A 16679-nucleotide genomic window follows, 5' to 3' on the forward strand; every position below is an offset into this window, starting at 1 on the left:
CCAGATGGTGTAGTGCCCGACATGGCAACCCCAGAGGCAGGAGTGGGTGGGCAACTGGGTCCTGGGGCTGGGCTGTGGAGCAATGGTATCCCAGTCGGGAGTCTACTGTTCCAGCAGGGGTGGACACAGCAACTGTACCCCTGCAGATGGCTGACGTGCAGGCACCAAATAGCAGGGCACGTGGGCAGCAGGCAGACAGGCAGCAGCAGATGGCTGGTGGGAGCGTGCTCAGGGTTCTGGGGGGCAGGAAAATGGCCTTCTGGGCAGGAGCGTGGTCTTCCGTGTGTGTACGCGTGGCCAGCTTGATGCGGAGTGATTTGGCACGTGAAAATCTTGCACGTCAGCGTGTAATTTGAGGAAAGGCCCTAAGCGCGTAAGCGCGTCACCACATGTACGCGATATCATTGGACCTAAGGCCCTTAGCGCGTAAGCGCGTCAGCACTCATACGCGATATCATTGGACTAAAGGCCCTCAACGCGTAAGCGCGTCTGTGACGTATTGTGCACGGGCGTTGCCCTTTCGCATGTAAAACTTGCCACGCACCCCTGAAATTCACGTACTCCCTCGACCAGGGCCCTTTCATGTGTGAAACTTCCTGCGAACCCCGTAATACACGTACCCTGCTGAAAACGCGGGTGAAACTGCACGCGAACCCCAGGAATACACATACCCTGCTGAAAACGCGGGTGAAACTGGACGCGAACCCCAGGAATACACGTACCCTGCTGAAAACGCGGGTGAAACTGCACGCAAACCCCGTAATACACGTACCCTGCTGAAAACACGGGTGAAACTGGACGTGAACCCCAGGAATACACGTACTCCACTCAACAGGGCCCTTTCACATGTAAAACTTCACGCTGTACCCCAGAACTACACGTACCTCGCTCGCTAGCACAGGGCCAACATTCCTGGGGTTCACGTGAACTTTAACCCGTGATAGGTCCTGTGCGAGTGGGGTACGTGTTTTTAAGGGGTTCGCGGGAAGTTTCACACGCGATTTAGCTGTCAGAGCGGGGTACGTGAATTTCGGGGGTACGCAGGGAATCCTACACGTGAATTGGAAGTGTGGGTCCTCCCAGCTGTTCCTTCTACACCCTCCACGGCCCCTGCAGGCAGACCACACCACAGGGGACTACCCTGCACCCCTGGTCATGTCCCACAGGCAGCCCATCCACCATGGCCATGCACCACAGACAAGCCACCTGTTCGCTTGCACCACTGATCACCAACTCATGTCCCCTTGCACCCCCACCCCCCAAGCAGTGCAGGGCACCTGCCAGCAGGCCCCCACTCATGTCCCCTTGCACACCCACTCCCCAGCAGGGCGGGGCACCTGCCAGAAGGCCCCCACTCATGTCCCACTCATGTCCCCCTGCACCCCCACCCCCCAGCAGTGCGGGGCACCTGCCAGCACGCCCCCACTCATGTCCCCTTGCACACCCACCCCCCAACAGGGCGGGGCACTTGCCAGCAGACCCCCACTCATGTCCCCTTGCACACCCACCCCCCAGCAGTGCGGGGCACCTGCCAGCAGGCCCCCACTCATGTCCCACTCATGTCCCTCAGCACCCCCACCCCCCAGCAGTGCAGGGCACCTGCCAGCAGGCCCACACTCATGTCCCCTTGCGCACCCACCCCCCAGCAGTGCGGGGCACCTGCCAGCAGGCCCCCACTCATGTCCCACTCATGTCCCCCTGCACCTCCACCCCCCAGCAGTGCGGGGCACCTGCCAGCAGGCCCCCACTCATGTCCCCTTGCACCCCCACACCCCAGCAGTGCGGGGAACCTGCCAGCAGGCCCCCACTCATGTCCCACTCATGTCCCCCTGCGCCCCCACCCCCCAGCAGTGCAGGGCACCTGCCAACAGGACCCCACTCATGTCCCCTTGCACACCCACCCCCCAGCAGGGCGGGGCACCTGCCAGCAGGCCCCGACACATGTCCCCCAGCCAACACGTCATCACAATCTAGATCGCTGGCCCTTATGGGCAGCCTCCACATGCCAAACACCCACCCAAGTATTGCATCCACCCACTTAGAAATGTCAATTACATGATACAACCCCAATGGCAAGTATGTAAATGAACACATGTCCGTCACATACACACAATGGGTGCAAGTGAATGTCAAAACCCATATCATGACATGCATGAAACCAATGAGATGATACCACACATCGAAGTTGGATGAAAAAAATGTATTAAAAGCAACATGAATGGAATTAAAATCAAACAAACGACAATGGAAATTAAAAAAGAAAAGCTGCATGTCTGTAAAATAATGAATAACAACAAATCATAATCCAAAGGAAAGGTGTCCAAAGTCACAGTTCCAAAAATGAAATCCGAGGGCAAAACAAAAGTGAAAACCATTGCTCCATGGGGAAATCCAAAGAAAGAAGTAGAATCCAACAGTGAACTATATACAGATGAACAATCCAGGGTCCATGATCCCAACTGAAGAAATGAAACCTATCAAAAACTCCTACCTAATAAAAAAAACTATATACAAAAATGTGGTCCATTGTCCTAAATGTCCAAAATAAAGAAAAAACCAAAGGAAACCTAATACTATCCAACTATTTACAAGGGCAGCGGGCAAGTCAAACGGCTCACACGTTGATGTCCCGGGCCAGGGCATCATCGAACTCCTGTTCGATATCCCAGAGGCGGTCCTCTTCCATGGCCCAGAGGGTTCGCAGGGACGATGACATCTGGAACTCCAGGTCCCTGCGAATGGCCTCGATGCACTGGGCCTGCCTCAGGGCCCTACGCATGGAGTTCTCTGCCCTGACCATCGTGAGCCGTGCCTCTTCCGCCCGCTGCCGCTCCGCATCTATCGCATAGCCCAACCGCTGCCACATGGAAGACACTTCCCGTCCAGGGTCCTCCTGCCCTCTGGCCGATGCCTGCCCCTCCGATGATGAAGGCCCCGAGCCATCATGGCTCCCACCTTGTTGCTGCTGCTGCTGTGCTGCTGCATGTGCCCTGGCTCCTGCTGCCTGCACATCCTCCTCTAGCTGGGGTGCAGTTGTGGAGGTGGCCACCCCTGCTGGACGTCCGACTCCCGACTGTGGCAGGGATCTGTTGTCCACCAGCCTGGCCGCAGGGTCAGAGGCAGCTCCACAGGGCACCCAGGTGATACATGGGTGGGAAGATGGCATGGAGGATGACTGGGGCATAGGGGGTTTCAGTTGAGGAGTGGGTCGGAACAAGGTCCAGGAAACTGAGGAATCCGGCCCTGGTGAGCTGTCCCAGTGGGTCACCGCGGTCAACGAGCTATGCGAGAAGACGTGCAGTCTCCTCATGAAAAGACTGCAGGTCACCTCGCATGGCACGTTGACGCAACGCCACCCCACCCAGGACAGGCTCAACCTGGTGCCGGATAGCCACATCCGCAGGGAGAGGAAGGCCAGTTGGTGTAAGCCAATCCCCTCCCTGAGAACGGGTCTGGACGTAGGCATCCCTGCTGGTGCAAGTTGATGCAGTGACAGGATCAGGGACAGGATTGCACACAGGCACCTCCACGGCGGCCTGTGCTGCCTCCTGTCCCTGGTCCTGCACTGCACCACTAGCACTAGTGGAATCCCCACCTCCAGACCCCGTCTCTATCCCTCATGTGTCTGAGAGTGGTGCACTGTGTGTGTTGTGGCGAGTGCTTGCAGGGGCCAGCACTTTTACCCCTGTTGCACTAATGAGTCACCTAGTGGTGAAATTATAGACATCACCTTATATCGTTGTATCGGCTATGCAACATTGAACAAATTGAGGTCAAAACACCCGTGATGTATGTTGATGAAATGGCATTTTCCGGTGATAAAAAGAGTGGTATGTACAATTGTTAAGCTCAAATACAGCAGGATATCCTTATCAGCCTGATGAAATAGCCAGGAACCTCATTATATACATGACCTACCAGAGGAACCCTGTCATACTTGGTCAGAAATCTTTATTTATTTATTGGCATACATAATGTTAAAAGAAAGTATGTGATTTGGTCAGTGTGTTAGTTACACTGCAGAATTATTGAACTGGGGGAGTTGCAGAATTGTAAGGGAATGGCCATGCTGAGATTGAACGAGCAACTAGTGATAAAACAAACATTGGCAAAACCAACATATCTGGCTTTTTATAATTGCTAGCGTTCGTTTACGGATTGTCAGGTAGTTGGGTGGATGTGTTTGATAGCATGGATAAAGGATAGATAGGTTGATAAATGGGCTTGTTTGGATGTATGCTGGATTTTCATTGTGGGACTAGATTTGATTGGGTGGATGAATGGGTGTATTGAGCTGCACATGACAGGGCCTTGTGTGATTACTTGGGGATAGACATACAGCACAGTCTTGGTGTGCAAACTAAGGCATGTAACAGACTTGGTCTGTGCGTGTGGAAAAAGGAAAACAGGGTTCATGTGGGGGGGGCATGGTATCAGTCTTCACATGGTTGGTGTGTGTGGTGGAGAGCACATGCCACATGGTGTTGGTGTGTGTGAGAAAACAGAGCCTTGGTCAGCAGGGGGTATTCTGCTGATGTGTGCAATCTTTCATTTATTTATTTATTTATTCATATTTGTTAAGCACACAGGAACAGCCCTGAGGAATCGTGGCGCTGGTTACAGAGATAGCGCTGGTTACAGAAATTGTGCAACTTAGTTACAACATAGGAAAAACAGCACAGCATACAGTGTATACAAACGCATTTGCGGTTTTGAGTTTTTTTCTGAATGCCAACAGGGAGCATTCAGCTCTTAGAGCGTGGGGGAGATTGGTCCAGAGTATAAGAGCTATGTAGGGGAAACCCCGCCCACCTGCTGTGGGCTTGTTGATGCTGGGTACAGTGAGTTGGTTGGTTGGTGTAGCACAGACTGGTCGATCTGGATGAAGTTGGTATGCGGATAGTGTCTGAGAGGTATGATGGTGCAGTGTGATGGATACATTTGTGGGTAGTAGTCAGAACCTTGAAGGTGATGCGTTCTTTGACAGGGAGCCAGTGAGCGGAATGTCTTGCAAGTGAGATGTGTTCTCTTTTGGAGATGCTTAAGGCTGCTCTCAGGGCGTTGTTTTGGGTGACCTGCAGTTTGTTTAGGTTTTTCTCAGAGGTGCCGGCTAGGAGTGCATTACAATAATCAAGTTTAGCGCCTATGGTGGCTCTTGCTATTGAGAGACAGTTTTGTTTGGTGAGGAATGGTTTGATGGCGTTGATGAGTTTGGTGCTTAGTGCAGATGCGGAGACAATGGCACTAACTTGTTTGTCAATAGACAAAGTTGCATCAATATAGACCCCTAGCGTTTTCACCGAAGATAGGACTGGAATAATGCAGTTGTCAATGTTAAAGTTGGCATAGAGACTATCTAGTTCAACTAGTGTGTTTTTTTGGCCGAGTATCAGGATCTCAGTTTTATCCCTGTTAAAACATAGGCCGTTAGTGGCCATCCAGGCTTGAATGGTGGCGTATATGTGTTTTAGGGCTAAGGCGGCTGCGTGGTATGAGCCAGTTAGAGGGAGGAGCACTTGAGTGTCGTCTGCGTAGTTGGTGTAGGCAATCCCAAGTGCATCCAGCATATCGAACAGGGGTTTGGTGAATAGGTTATACAGTGTAGGGGCTGTACATGAGCCTTGTGGGACACCGCAATGTATTGTGGAAGGTGTGGCGCTAGAGTTGTTAGAAAAGACTTGGATGGCCCTCCCTTCTAGGAATGATGTTATCCAGGAGGTGGCTTGGTCAGAGAAATGTGCGTTGTGGGAAAGGTGTGTGATGTGAGGCTCTTATGGTCCACTAGGTCGAATGCCGGTTTACAGGTCGAGGAGAAGTGGAAGAGCGGGTTTACCTGTTTCCAGTATCTTAGTTATTTGTTTTTTTAGGTCCAGTAGTGCAGTCTCCGTTCCATCACCTTTGCGGAAACCTGACTGTCTGGTGCCTAGGATGGAGTTAGTTTCCAGGAATAGTTGGATTTGGCTGTGTGCCACTTTATCTAAAATCTTGAGGACGAAAGGGACTGTCGTTATGGGCTGTAGTTGTTGGGCATCGTAGGGTCAAGAGTGTTTTTTTTAGAAGTGGGCGTACCCAGTCTTCTTTGAGATTGTCTGGGACGGAGCAGGTCATGAAAGAGGAATTAATGAATGCGGTAATGAGTGGGGCAAGTTGTTCAGCATAGTCCTTGATTAATTTGGGGAGGCAGATATCGCCTTTGCAGGTCGATGGTTTCAGGTGTTTCAGAATGTCCAGGTCTTCTTGTTCCGAGACTTTGTTGAAGGCAAATTTAGGGAAGTTAAAGGTTTTGCTAGAGGATTGAGGTTGTGAGTGCTGACTCTGTTTCGGCAGGGTATTGTAGTGGTTTAGAATTTTGTTTTGTAAGAGGTCTATTTTGTTAAGCATGGCGGCTTGAATACTGTTGCACCAGGCTTCGTCCTTAATGATCTCGTCATTGGAGGTGGAAGGCACTGTAAGCTCTTTGAAAATAGAGAAGAGTTCCCTTGAGTGGGACTTGGATTCTGCTATTCGACAGTTGTATGACTCAGATTTGGCATTGAAGATGGCAGTTTTGTAATTTTTTGCAATGTCTTTGAATAGGTCTTTGGTAGTGTTGCATGGGTTGGCCTGCCAGTTTTTGAGTGCTTTGCGTTTGTTGTTGCACAGAGCTAGGAGGTCCTCAGTGAACCATGCGTTGGAATGGAAGGACTTTTTTTCTTTTTTTACTTTAGAGGAGCAATGGAGTTTACAGCATTAGTGAGCGTTTCCTTGAAAATGCCTGCTAGAATGTTAGGATCTTGTGAGAAAGGTGGGGCGAGGCATGGGGTGTTGAGAAGGGGGCGTAAATTGTGTGCAATTAGTTTTTTTGAGCTTCTGGATACGGTGGCAGATTTATGTACTAGTGTCTTTTTGGTTGGGATCGTGGGGATAGAGAATTGTATGCAGCTATGGTCTGTCCAGGGGAGGAATGTATTGGATGTGATAGAGGAGTTGAAGTTATGATCGGCAATCCAATCTATAGTTCTGCCTTTATTGTGGGTGGGTGACACAATTGTTTGTGTGAAGTCTAAGTTGGAGAGATCCTTAAGGAAGGAGGCTGCAGTTGTATCCTTAGGATCGTTAAAGCCTAGATTAAGATCTCCTAGGAGTAAGGTTTTGGTGGATTTTTTTTAATTTTCGCTGAGAATCTGAGTGATTTGCCCTTAAAAGTCAGCTGGGAGTCCTGGGGGCCTGTAGATGGTGTGGATGTTGATGGTGTTGTTGTGAGAGAGAGGTAGTTTGGCTGAAAGTATATCTGCATTCCCTTCCCATGTGTGTGAAAATCTTTGAGAAAAATAAGTTTGCCAGGCATATCTTTTATCATATTTTCTGTGGGGAAACATGACACAATCCAATAGATGTCAGTGCATCAACAGTACCTCCCCCATAATGTTTTCCAGCATTCCCACTGTAAAACACATTCATGATACAAAATATGAGAATGTGACCACAGTAAAGAACACGTTGATGATGGTGTGTGATCACAATATATGCCAGAACATCCATGTAGAACCCTTCTCCTTGCTGACTGTGCCCAAATAAATGACTGTTCCCTGCCATACCACACTCCATTGAAAAACCCACCACCATCAACCCCTTATTCATCGACAAATTCAGCAAGATTCACCAGCACATAGACACCAGCTCTGCACCCACAGATCCACCTTACGTCCCTCCTCATTAAATGTCCACACCCTGTGCAACATTTAATACACTCTCGACAGAGGACCTAGTAGAAACCCTGGCCACCCTCAGAGTCACATCATATACAGACGACATCCTCCCAGCATCCCTCCTCAAGATCCTCCCTGCAGAAGCTCTCCTTCTATACCCAGAGGTCATAAACAGCTCCCTAACTCAGGGCCCCTTCTCATTGAGCCTAAAAACAGGACAAATCCTTCCCCTACTAAAGAAACCCACTCTGGATCCCGACAACCTAGGTAACTATCGCCCTATCACCCATCTTCCATTCCTAGCTAAGAGCAGTGCAAAAACAGTAGCCATACAACTGCAGCAACACATTGACACCAATGATCTCCTCCAAACCTACAAATCTGGGTTCATGCCCAGATGCAGCAGGGAGACAGCAACCATACAGGTGGTCGCAACACCCTCAGCATCCTTGACGATGACCTCCTCTGCTTCCTGGTTCTATTCGACCTCTCAGTCGCTTTCGACACAGTAGACCACCAGGTGCTTATGGACAACCTACATCAGTGCATGGGGATCAGCAACCTTGTCCTATGCTGGTTCAAGTCCTACATCGCCAGCTTCCAGCAGCTTGTTAAGATTAATTCCTCTAGATCGCCAATTCTACCCATCACCTGTGGAGCCCCACAGGTTCCATCCTCTCCCTAGTGATCTTGAATCTATACATGGAGCTGCTGGGAGCTGTCCTACTCCCACCCAACATCGACATCCACCTATATATGAATATGACACACAGCAATACCTCAAGATAGACTCCATCAAGGACAACCATAGGCTCAAAACCTGCCTCTTGCTGATCCAGTCTTGGATGTCCAGTGCATACTTGAAGCTCAATCCATCCAAGACCAAATTCCTACTCCTCACCAACAACACTGAACACCCAGACATACATACCTGGCTATCAACCATGAACTCTGAGGGCTTCACACCCGAGCTCACCCACTGTGCCAAGTCTCTCTTGTTCCACATTGATAAATACCTCTCCTTCAAGTCACACATAGCTAAGAAAACTCAGACAGCTTGGTATCAGCTCCCTGTGGAAAGTCAATCCCTTCCTCTGTCTGGACAGCTTTAGATCCACCATTCAAGCACTGGTCCTATCCGACCAGGATGGCTGCAATGCACTCCTTGAATGCCTCCCGTCATCCGCCCGTGTGCCCCTGAGAAGTGTCCTATATGGGACTGCATACCTCATCAAGGTCTATGAAGATCAACTACATCAACCCAGCCCTCATCAACCTTCTATAGCTCCCACTGCATGCACCAATCACCTTCAACTTTTGCTGCATCATCTATAAGACAGTCATCCAGCTACCTCATGGACAAACTCAGCATCTCCGACGGACAGCACACCACCAGAAGCCAGGACATGAGCAAACTTGACATCTGCTGCTCCAAAAAGGAAAGGATCAGTAAGCCAGCCTTCTCTGCCTACACCCCAAGACTATGCAACCTCCTCCCAGCTGTAAGTGGATCTAGGTCACCTGGCCTAAGCCCCGCCCGCCTGGTGCCTTCCTGGTTGCCGCTCCTTTTCACCACTTAGTAAGCCCCGCCCACCTGGTACCTTCCTGCTTGCCGCTCTTTTCCCTACTTAAGGAGCCCTCCAGCCTCTTTTCCTTTGCAGCTGGGGAGCAGGTGTAAGTGGATCTAGGTCACCTGGCCTAAGCCCCGCCCACCTGGTGGCTTCCTGCTTGCCGCTCCTCTTCACCACTTAGCAAGCCCCGCCCACCTGGTGCCTTCCTGCTTGCCGCTCCTTTTCACCACTTAGCAAGCCTCGCCCACCTGGTGCCTTCCTGCTTGCCGCTCTTTTCCCTACTTAAGGAGCCCTCCAGCCTCTTTTCCTTTGCAGCTGGTGAGCAGGTGTAAGTGGATCTTGGTCAACTGGCCTAAGACCCGCCCACCTGGTGCCTTCCTGCTTGCCGCTCCTTTTCACCACCTAGCAAGCCCCGCCCACCTGGTGCCTTCCTGCTTGCTGCTCTTTTCCCTTCTTAAGGAGCCCTCCAGCCTCTTTTCCTTTGCAGCTGGGGAGCAGCTGTAAGTGGATCTAGGTCACCTAGCCTAAGCCCCACCCACCTGGTGCCTTCCTGGTTGCCACTCCTTTTCACCACTTAGCAAGCCCCGCCTACCTTTTGACTTCCTGCTTGCCGCTCTTTTCCCTACTTCTGAAGCCCTCCAGCCTCTTTTCCTTCGCAGCTGGGGACCAGCTGTAAGTGGATCTAGGTCACCTTGCCTAAGCCCTGCCCTCCTGGTGCCTTCCTGGTTGCCGCTCCTTTTCACCACTTAGCAAGCCCCGACCACCTGATGCCTTCCTGCTTGCCGCTCTTTTCTCTACTTAAGGAGCCCTCCAGCCTCTTTTCCTTTGCAGCTGGGGAGCAGGTGTAAGTGGATCTAGGTCACCTGGCCTAAGCCCCGCCCACCTGGTGCCTTCCTGCTTGCCGCTCCTTTTCACCACTTAGCAAGCCCCGCCCACCTGGTTCCTTCCTGCTTGCCGCTCCTATTCACCACTTAGCAAGCCCCGCCCACCTGGTGCCTTCCTGCTTGCTGCTCTTTTCCCTACTTAAGGAGCCCTCCAGCCTCTTTTCCTTTGCAGCTGGGGAGCAGCTGTAAGTGGATCTAGGTCACCTAGCCTAAGCCGCACCCACCTGGTGCCTTCCTGGTTGCCGCTCCTTTTCACCACTTAGCAAGCCCCGCCCACCTGGTGCCTTCCTGCTTGCTGCTCTTTTCCCTACTTAAGGAGACCTCCAGCCTCTTTTCCTTTGCAGCTGGGGAGCAGCTGTAAGTGGACCTAGGTCACCTGGCCTAAGCCCCGCCCACCTTCTTAGCCCTGCCTCTTCCTTCCTGCTCTTAACTATTACATGAAGGGTGTCTCTCGCCCAGGCGTCCAAAGTGAAGGGCAGTCAAAGAAAAGGGCTATTGCTGTTTGGACCTGTTCAGACCAGGAGGATCCAGGGTCCGACCCCCTGCTAAAACAGCAGGTAAGCATGCACCAACATGTGTTTACACCCTCTGTCCCAACAGGCCATCCCCAGCCTCTCTGGTGCCCCCGTGTTGTTCCCTTTTGCACCCCCCCTTCCTGCACACAGGAATCTGTCTTGATACATTCTGGTTTCACCATCACCATCTTGTGGCTAATATTGCATTTTACTTTTATGGACTTCATTGATTCACGGTGCGTCACCCTTTCTCAACTCTCATGCTGGACTTCCTTTGCATCTTGTACTCATGGTGGCCCTGAATCATGCTGTTCCATCTTCATCTTGTATCCTGGCTTGCAACATTATGTGTTACTACTGACTTCTGCAATTGTATTAGCTCTCCTCTCTTGCTTCTCTACCATTTTTGACTGCTTAATCTCGGTTCTCTCCTCCCCTCCCCTATCCCCTCCCTTTTCCTATCTCCTCCCCTCCTCCCCTTACTTTCTTCTATGCACTTACTCTATCAGAATTGTCCCTGGACCTACTATGATAGAAACTTCGTCTGTCGCTCCCCTATCATACTGTTGGCCCCCCCTCCCTCCAGCACTATCTGAAACGTTGTCAGGCCTAGTACGATAGTCACTTGTTTTGTTCCTCCCCTCCCTTTCTGCACCCCTCTCCCTCATCTTTTGTTTTCCTCCAGCTCTACCAGAAATGTCATCAGGCCTAGTACGGTAGTTGCCTGTCTGTTTCCATTTCCTTCCCACTCTCCCCCTCCCTTCCTTATCTATGTCTTAGCACTTGCACAATCTGAAATGTCGTCAGGCCGAGTACGATAGTTAATTTCTCATCCTTACTGTTCATGGCCTGTAAGAATGTTGTTGTATTTTTCCTTGTTCCCTTCCTTGCCTTGAAGCGCTTTGAAACACATTGTGTATAGGCGCTATATAAATAAACTATCATATCATATCATATCCCCGTCAATTTCAGGCTCACCCTCATGCTCCTACAAATCAGAAACAAACTCAAGACCCACCTCTTCAAGAAATATCTCCTCCTTAACACCTAGGTCACCACATTGTCCCTTGTGCAACCTGACTCACTAGACGCCACCCGCCCTTCTCCTCCCTGGCACCCGGTACAGCTGTACCCCTCCTCTGTGCCCCTCTGTATCCTACTCCCACTGTATATCTTTTCTCTTATCTCTGAATTCTGCTCCATTATGCATCTGTACTGTGTATATCCCTGTGAAATGATCCATTGCTTCTCCAAGCTAGGTCTGTGCTCAATAACAATCATTATATATATATATATATATATATATATATATATATATATATATATATATATATATATATATATATATATATATATATATATATATATATATATATATATATATACGTGTATGTATGTATATATATATTTGTGACCATGGGCCTCATTACGACCCTGGCGGAGTGGGTTTACGCCAGCGTTAATCGCGGCGGACCCGTCCGCCCTACTACGAGTTCCCGTAGCGCCATGGAACGTTTTCCGCCTGGTTTTTCCGGGCGGAGAAATCCATGGCGCTACGGGACCTTGATGTTAATTACGCCACCGTATTTTGCGGTGGCGCAATTAACGCCTTCCCCACTCCCATTATACCCTATGGGGCAAAAATGGGAATGGGGAAGGGTAAAATGGGGAATGGGGATTTACCGCCCCGCCAAGGTCGGCATGGGGCGGAAAATCCGCCAACCTCCATGGCGCTATCGGCAGCTTTCCGCCGTGCTCCGCGGTGCTTTTAGCACCGCGATTTCCGCCAGGGTCGTAATGAGGGCCCATGTGTTTTTATTTTCGGGGTTGGCTCCAGCCCCATTACAGTTGGTGGGCTGAAATTTGGCCCAAGGTCGATATAGCAGTCTGGGGCCTACTGGCGATAGGGTAGGGACATTTCACCAACCCCACCCATTCTCCTGCACAGGGCGGAATCCGGCCATGTTCCATCAGAATAGGCGGATTGGCGAGATTGACGATTTTGCAATTGTTTGCTCCAGCCCCACAACAGTTGGTGGGCTGAAATTTTGGCCCGAGGCCGGCGCACCAGTCTGGGGTGTACTGGTGATGGTGAAATCTTACCAACCCCATCCATTTGCCCTGCACAGGGCAGGGTCAGGGGAGATTGCTAATTTTGAAACTTTTCCGAAAATAGGAAGTCAGGACACAAGGTCAGCATAACAGTCTGGGGTGTACTGGCCGAAGTGGAATTTGACCAACACCACCTATTCGCCCTGCACAGGTGTGGACCGGGGTAAGGCCCTGTGCTATCAGTATAGATGATTTCAGGAGATTGAAGCGTGACTTGTCATATGCTAACAAGTGGCCCCACTATGCACTCCTACGGGATACAAACATCCCAACCTTTAGTTCAACTCGTGTGTTGAGTCAACCCAAGGATTCGGGTTATATCAAGACACGGTATCAGATTAGGTATTAAATAGTGTTTAAAAATGTATACAATTCTAGGCTGTTATTGCCTGTGTACATATTAAATTATTCAAATGGGGACCTACAATTGGCCCACAATATTTAATATCATCAGCATCGAATGAGAACAAAGAATACTTGCAAATTCATATATTATAATTAGGAAGACAAATGTCAAAAGGAAACAACAATTTTGCCAAAACACAGTGGTACAAGTGTCCATATACAAATATCACAAATGATCTTCCTTGATACATTGTATTTCATTCCATAGTTGTGTTATTAGTTCCACACAGCTATATTGTACAAAGTCCTGGGCACAATTCTTCAACATGTGTATATTCATTCACATATATTAGGCTTCTATATAGATGTAATGATAACCAACGCGTTTCGGATAATGAATCCTTCTTCAGGGCTTTGAGAGCCTATCGATTTCAGGAGATCGGCAATTTTGCGATTTTTCAAAAATAGGAAGTTATGACAAAATAAAGCATACACAAGCCTATAGCAGACCCCCACTTGCATGTCAGCTGCAGACCTATGCAACGCCGGGTGGTACCGCTAGTAATAATAATAATAATAGGATCCACAGAGTAAATATTGTCATGTTGGTTATTTCCTACACATGATATATTCCAGACATTGATGCCAGATGACAGCAGTACACAGGAGCATTTCCCCATTTTCTATGATGCAGATGCCCAACAATATATGCCCACAATTCAATAGCAAACCACTTGCTGCACCTACAATGTATGCCACAATATATCCCAATATTCCCTAACCTGAGTGTGGTTCTAAATACATCATTTGTAAATTATCCCAGAACAACTACGTTTGTAGATGGCCAAAGATTGCGAATATATGTATCAAACTCCCTACATTTACCCAAAAGAGTTCCAACTAGAGTCTGTCAAAAACAGTGGAAGAGCAATGGCTGCTCATTTCCAACTGCAGTTGCCCTCTGCCTGGGGCCCCTATAGATGCACTGCAGTGTGCATTTCCAAAGGCCCTGCAAATGCAATCTGCATGAAAGCAATACTTTTCTTAAAAATTGACTGTTTCTGCCTCAGCTCAAACCACCTTACATTACCTTTAAAGGAGATGTCCTATGTTGTCTGTTGAGTTCGTTTCCATGTACACATAGAGACCAGAGACATGTCAAGCTGTGAGAAGAAGAGGGTCACTCTGCATAGGTGTCAACATTCCTACTTCCCTTTCCGCCTGCTCACAGAACAATAACAGACAAAGTGATAGGTAAATGTACAGAGGATACATCATATTTCTATTCGATAGTCTGAGCAACACTTATCAGTCTGGCTGTTTGTAATTAATCTGCATTGATTGCAACCTTTCAAATGTAGAATGACGATCCTCTAATATGAAATGCTAGTGCATGTTAAACATTTTGTGGACAGGCATTAGAGTTTACAAATAATGCGATGAATGACTGCAAAGAATTACAGGTTATATGGATGAAATGAAGTATGAACCCACAAAGGAAGGTTCACTTGAGAGCTAAGAATCTAGCATTCCTGTGAACCGCTGCATGCCCACAACGATAACTGAGGATCTTGCTCTGCTCACATTCTAAATAGAGCCTGACATGGTAGAGAAACACATGTTTACAAGCAAATGTAGATGGGCAGGACACCTGTATTGCCAGTGCAGGATAATGCTGTGTCTGTTTAAAAATCTAATTTCACTCAACTCACTTATGCAATGTTTTAAAACCTTGCCACAGCAATGGGGTAAGCAGAGCCAAAAAAAAGCCTGTGACCAAAAAGTGATAGTAGATTTTAAATTTCTAAAATAGTAATTATCATGATGATGCCATCACAGGAAATTACATTGCATGTTCTTTGGCCCAGAGGACACCCATAAAGAGCTACTGAAACAGAAAAGGGACCATTTTACTTACCAAACATATTTTAAACAGGGTGCTGTCTTCATAGGCCTTGGTATTGCATATCATGATGTTCCTTGCAATGTATTGCGTATCATTTTCTCTGTCATGATGTCATGTTATGCCACTGCAGGGAAACATCCAGCAGAACCAAAACGGTCTGGAGCATTACCTTCATATGCAAGTATAGCTGCATATTTTCCATTTGCTGGTGCCCTACCCCAGTTAAAGCGTCACACTCCAGGTATAGTCATCTCATGCTAAACTTAGCCAGAGCTTTCCAGGTACTGACATAATATGCCAAGTGTAGCCATTTGTAGGTAATGCAATATTATACTAGTTAAAACCAGTCTGGGCACCCCTGGCAGGGGCACAGTACACCAATCCCCAGCCAAGCATCAGCACTGCACTACCATCCACTATGGCGGTGACTGGCAGAGAATAACAAAACTCTCAACATAACACGCGAAGTAGACAATTAATATGTAAAGAGCATCTTAAAATAGCAGGTGCTGCAATCATATATAAATGCAGCCTGAAATGTCCCCGGAATGATTTATTCCAGTTGATATTTTACATATTGGTGTAGGATCTATATGTTCGTCCTAAATACTAAATACGTACAGCCTAATTAATCTGAATTATAGATCATATTCATGGTCAAGAAGGAGTTGTTTGGCTAAAGTAATCATGCTGATTTGAAGATGCACACGGTTGCATTTCAGAGGAGCTTCATATTTTTCAGGTGTGTGATTTTGATGCAGAAAGTGTGACAGGCAAAGCTGGAGATAGGAGCTGATGTCTATGCTAGGTACTGCGTGTGACAGCATGCCACAAAGAATAGCCTGCATTTAAGCCCAGAGTTTGACAGCTCCTGCCAAAAAGAGATAACTTCAAACACACATTATTTTGGCTCAGGCAGGTATTTGTCAATTCTTCCAGAATCGCATCATCAGCATTGACAACATTCAGACACGAAAGGCCACCCCAGACCCTGGTTTATTCACAGCTGTCCGAATTGCACACTAAGGGCCTTTTTCACAGAGCGTTTTCCAAGGGGATTGTGCCATTATAAAATGTTTCTGTGAATCAGGCCCTTAGTTGTGTTTTGGTTAAGCAGCCACTGTCCAACTCAATCGCAACTGTTATTAACTGCTAACATTCAAACCTGTGGCCTGTATATCACACTCACAGCTTTGAAGCACATGCCTGAACCCAGAGATCGACCAAAGAAGCTGTTTCCTATGCACAGCATCCCTTTATAAACTGTTGACAAAAATACTTAAGTCATCTCACATGGCTCCAAAAAAATATATACTCAAACACACTGACTGTTCCAGAGGGAGGCACCAGCCACAGACAGAGATCTACCCCAGCTTGTTTCTTTGACAAAAGACTTACCCTGAGGGAGTTAGAGGTAGAGGAGCGAAGAGCTCGAGAAGGGAGGTATTAACGGAGGTATAACTGAAGGTATTTTGGACCCTGGCCCCAGAAAGCCTTGTTGACAATGCAGAGTGTTTTAAATGTAATCCTTGCAACCACTGGGAGCCAATGGAGAGATTTCAGAGCTGGAGAGATATGATTCCAGGGCTTGAGGCCAAGGACAAGTCTCGCAGTCCTGTTCTGTATTAGTTCCAGAGGGCGAAGAGTAGAGGCAGGTC

This window comes from Ambystoma mexicanum, chromosome 8 (genome assembly GCF_040938575.1).
Source record: "Ambystoma mexicanum isolate Mex_15411 chromosome 8, UKY_AmexF1_1, whole genome shotgun sequence".
NCBI lineage: Eukaryota > Metazoa > Chordata > Amphibia > Caudata > Ambystomatidae > Ambystoma > Ambystoma mexicanum.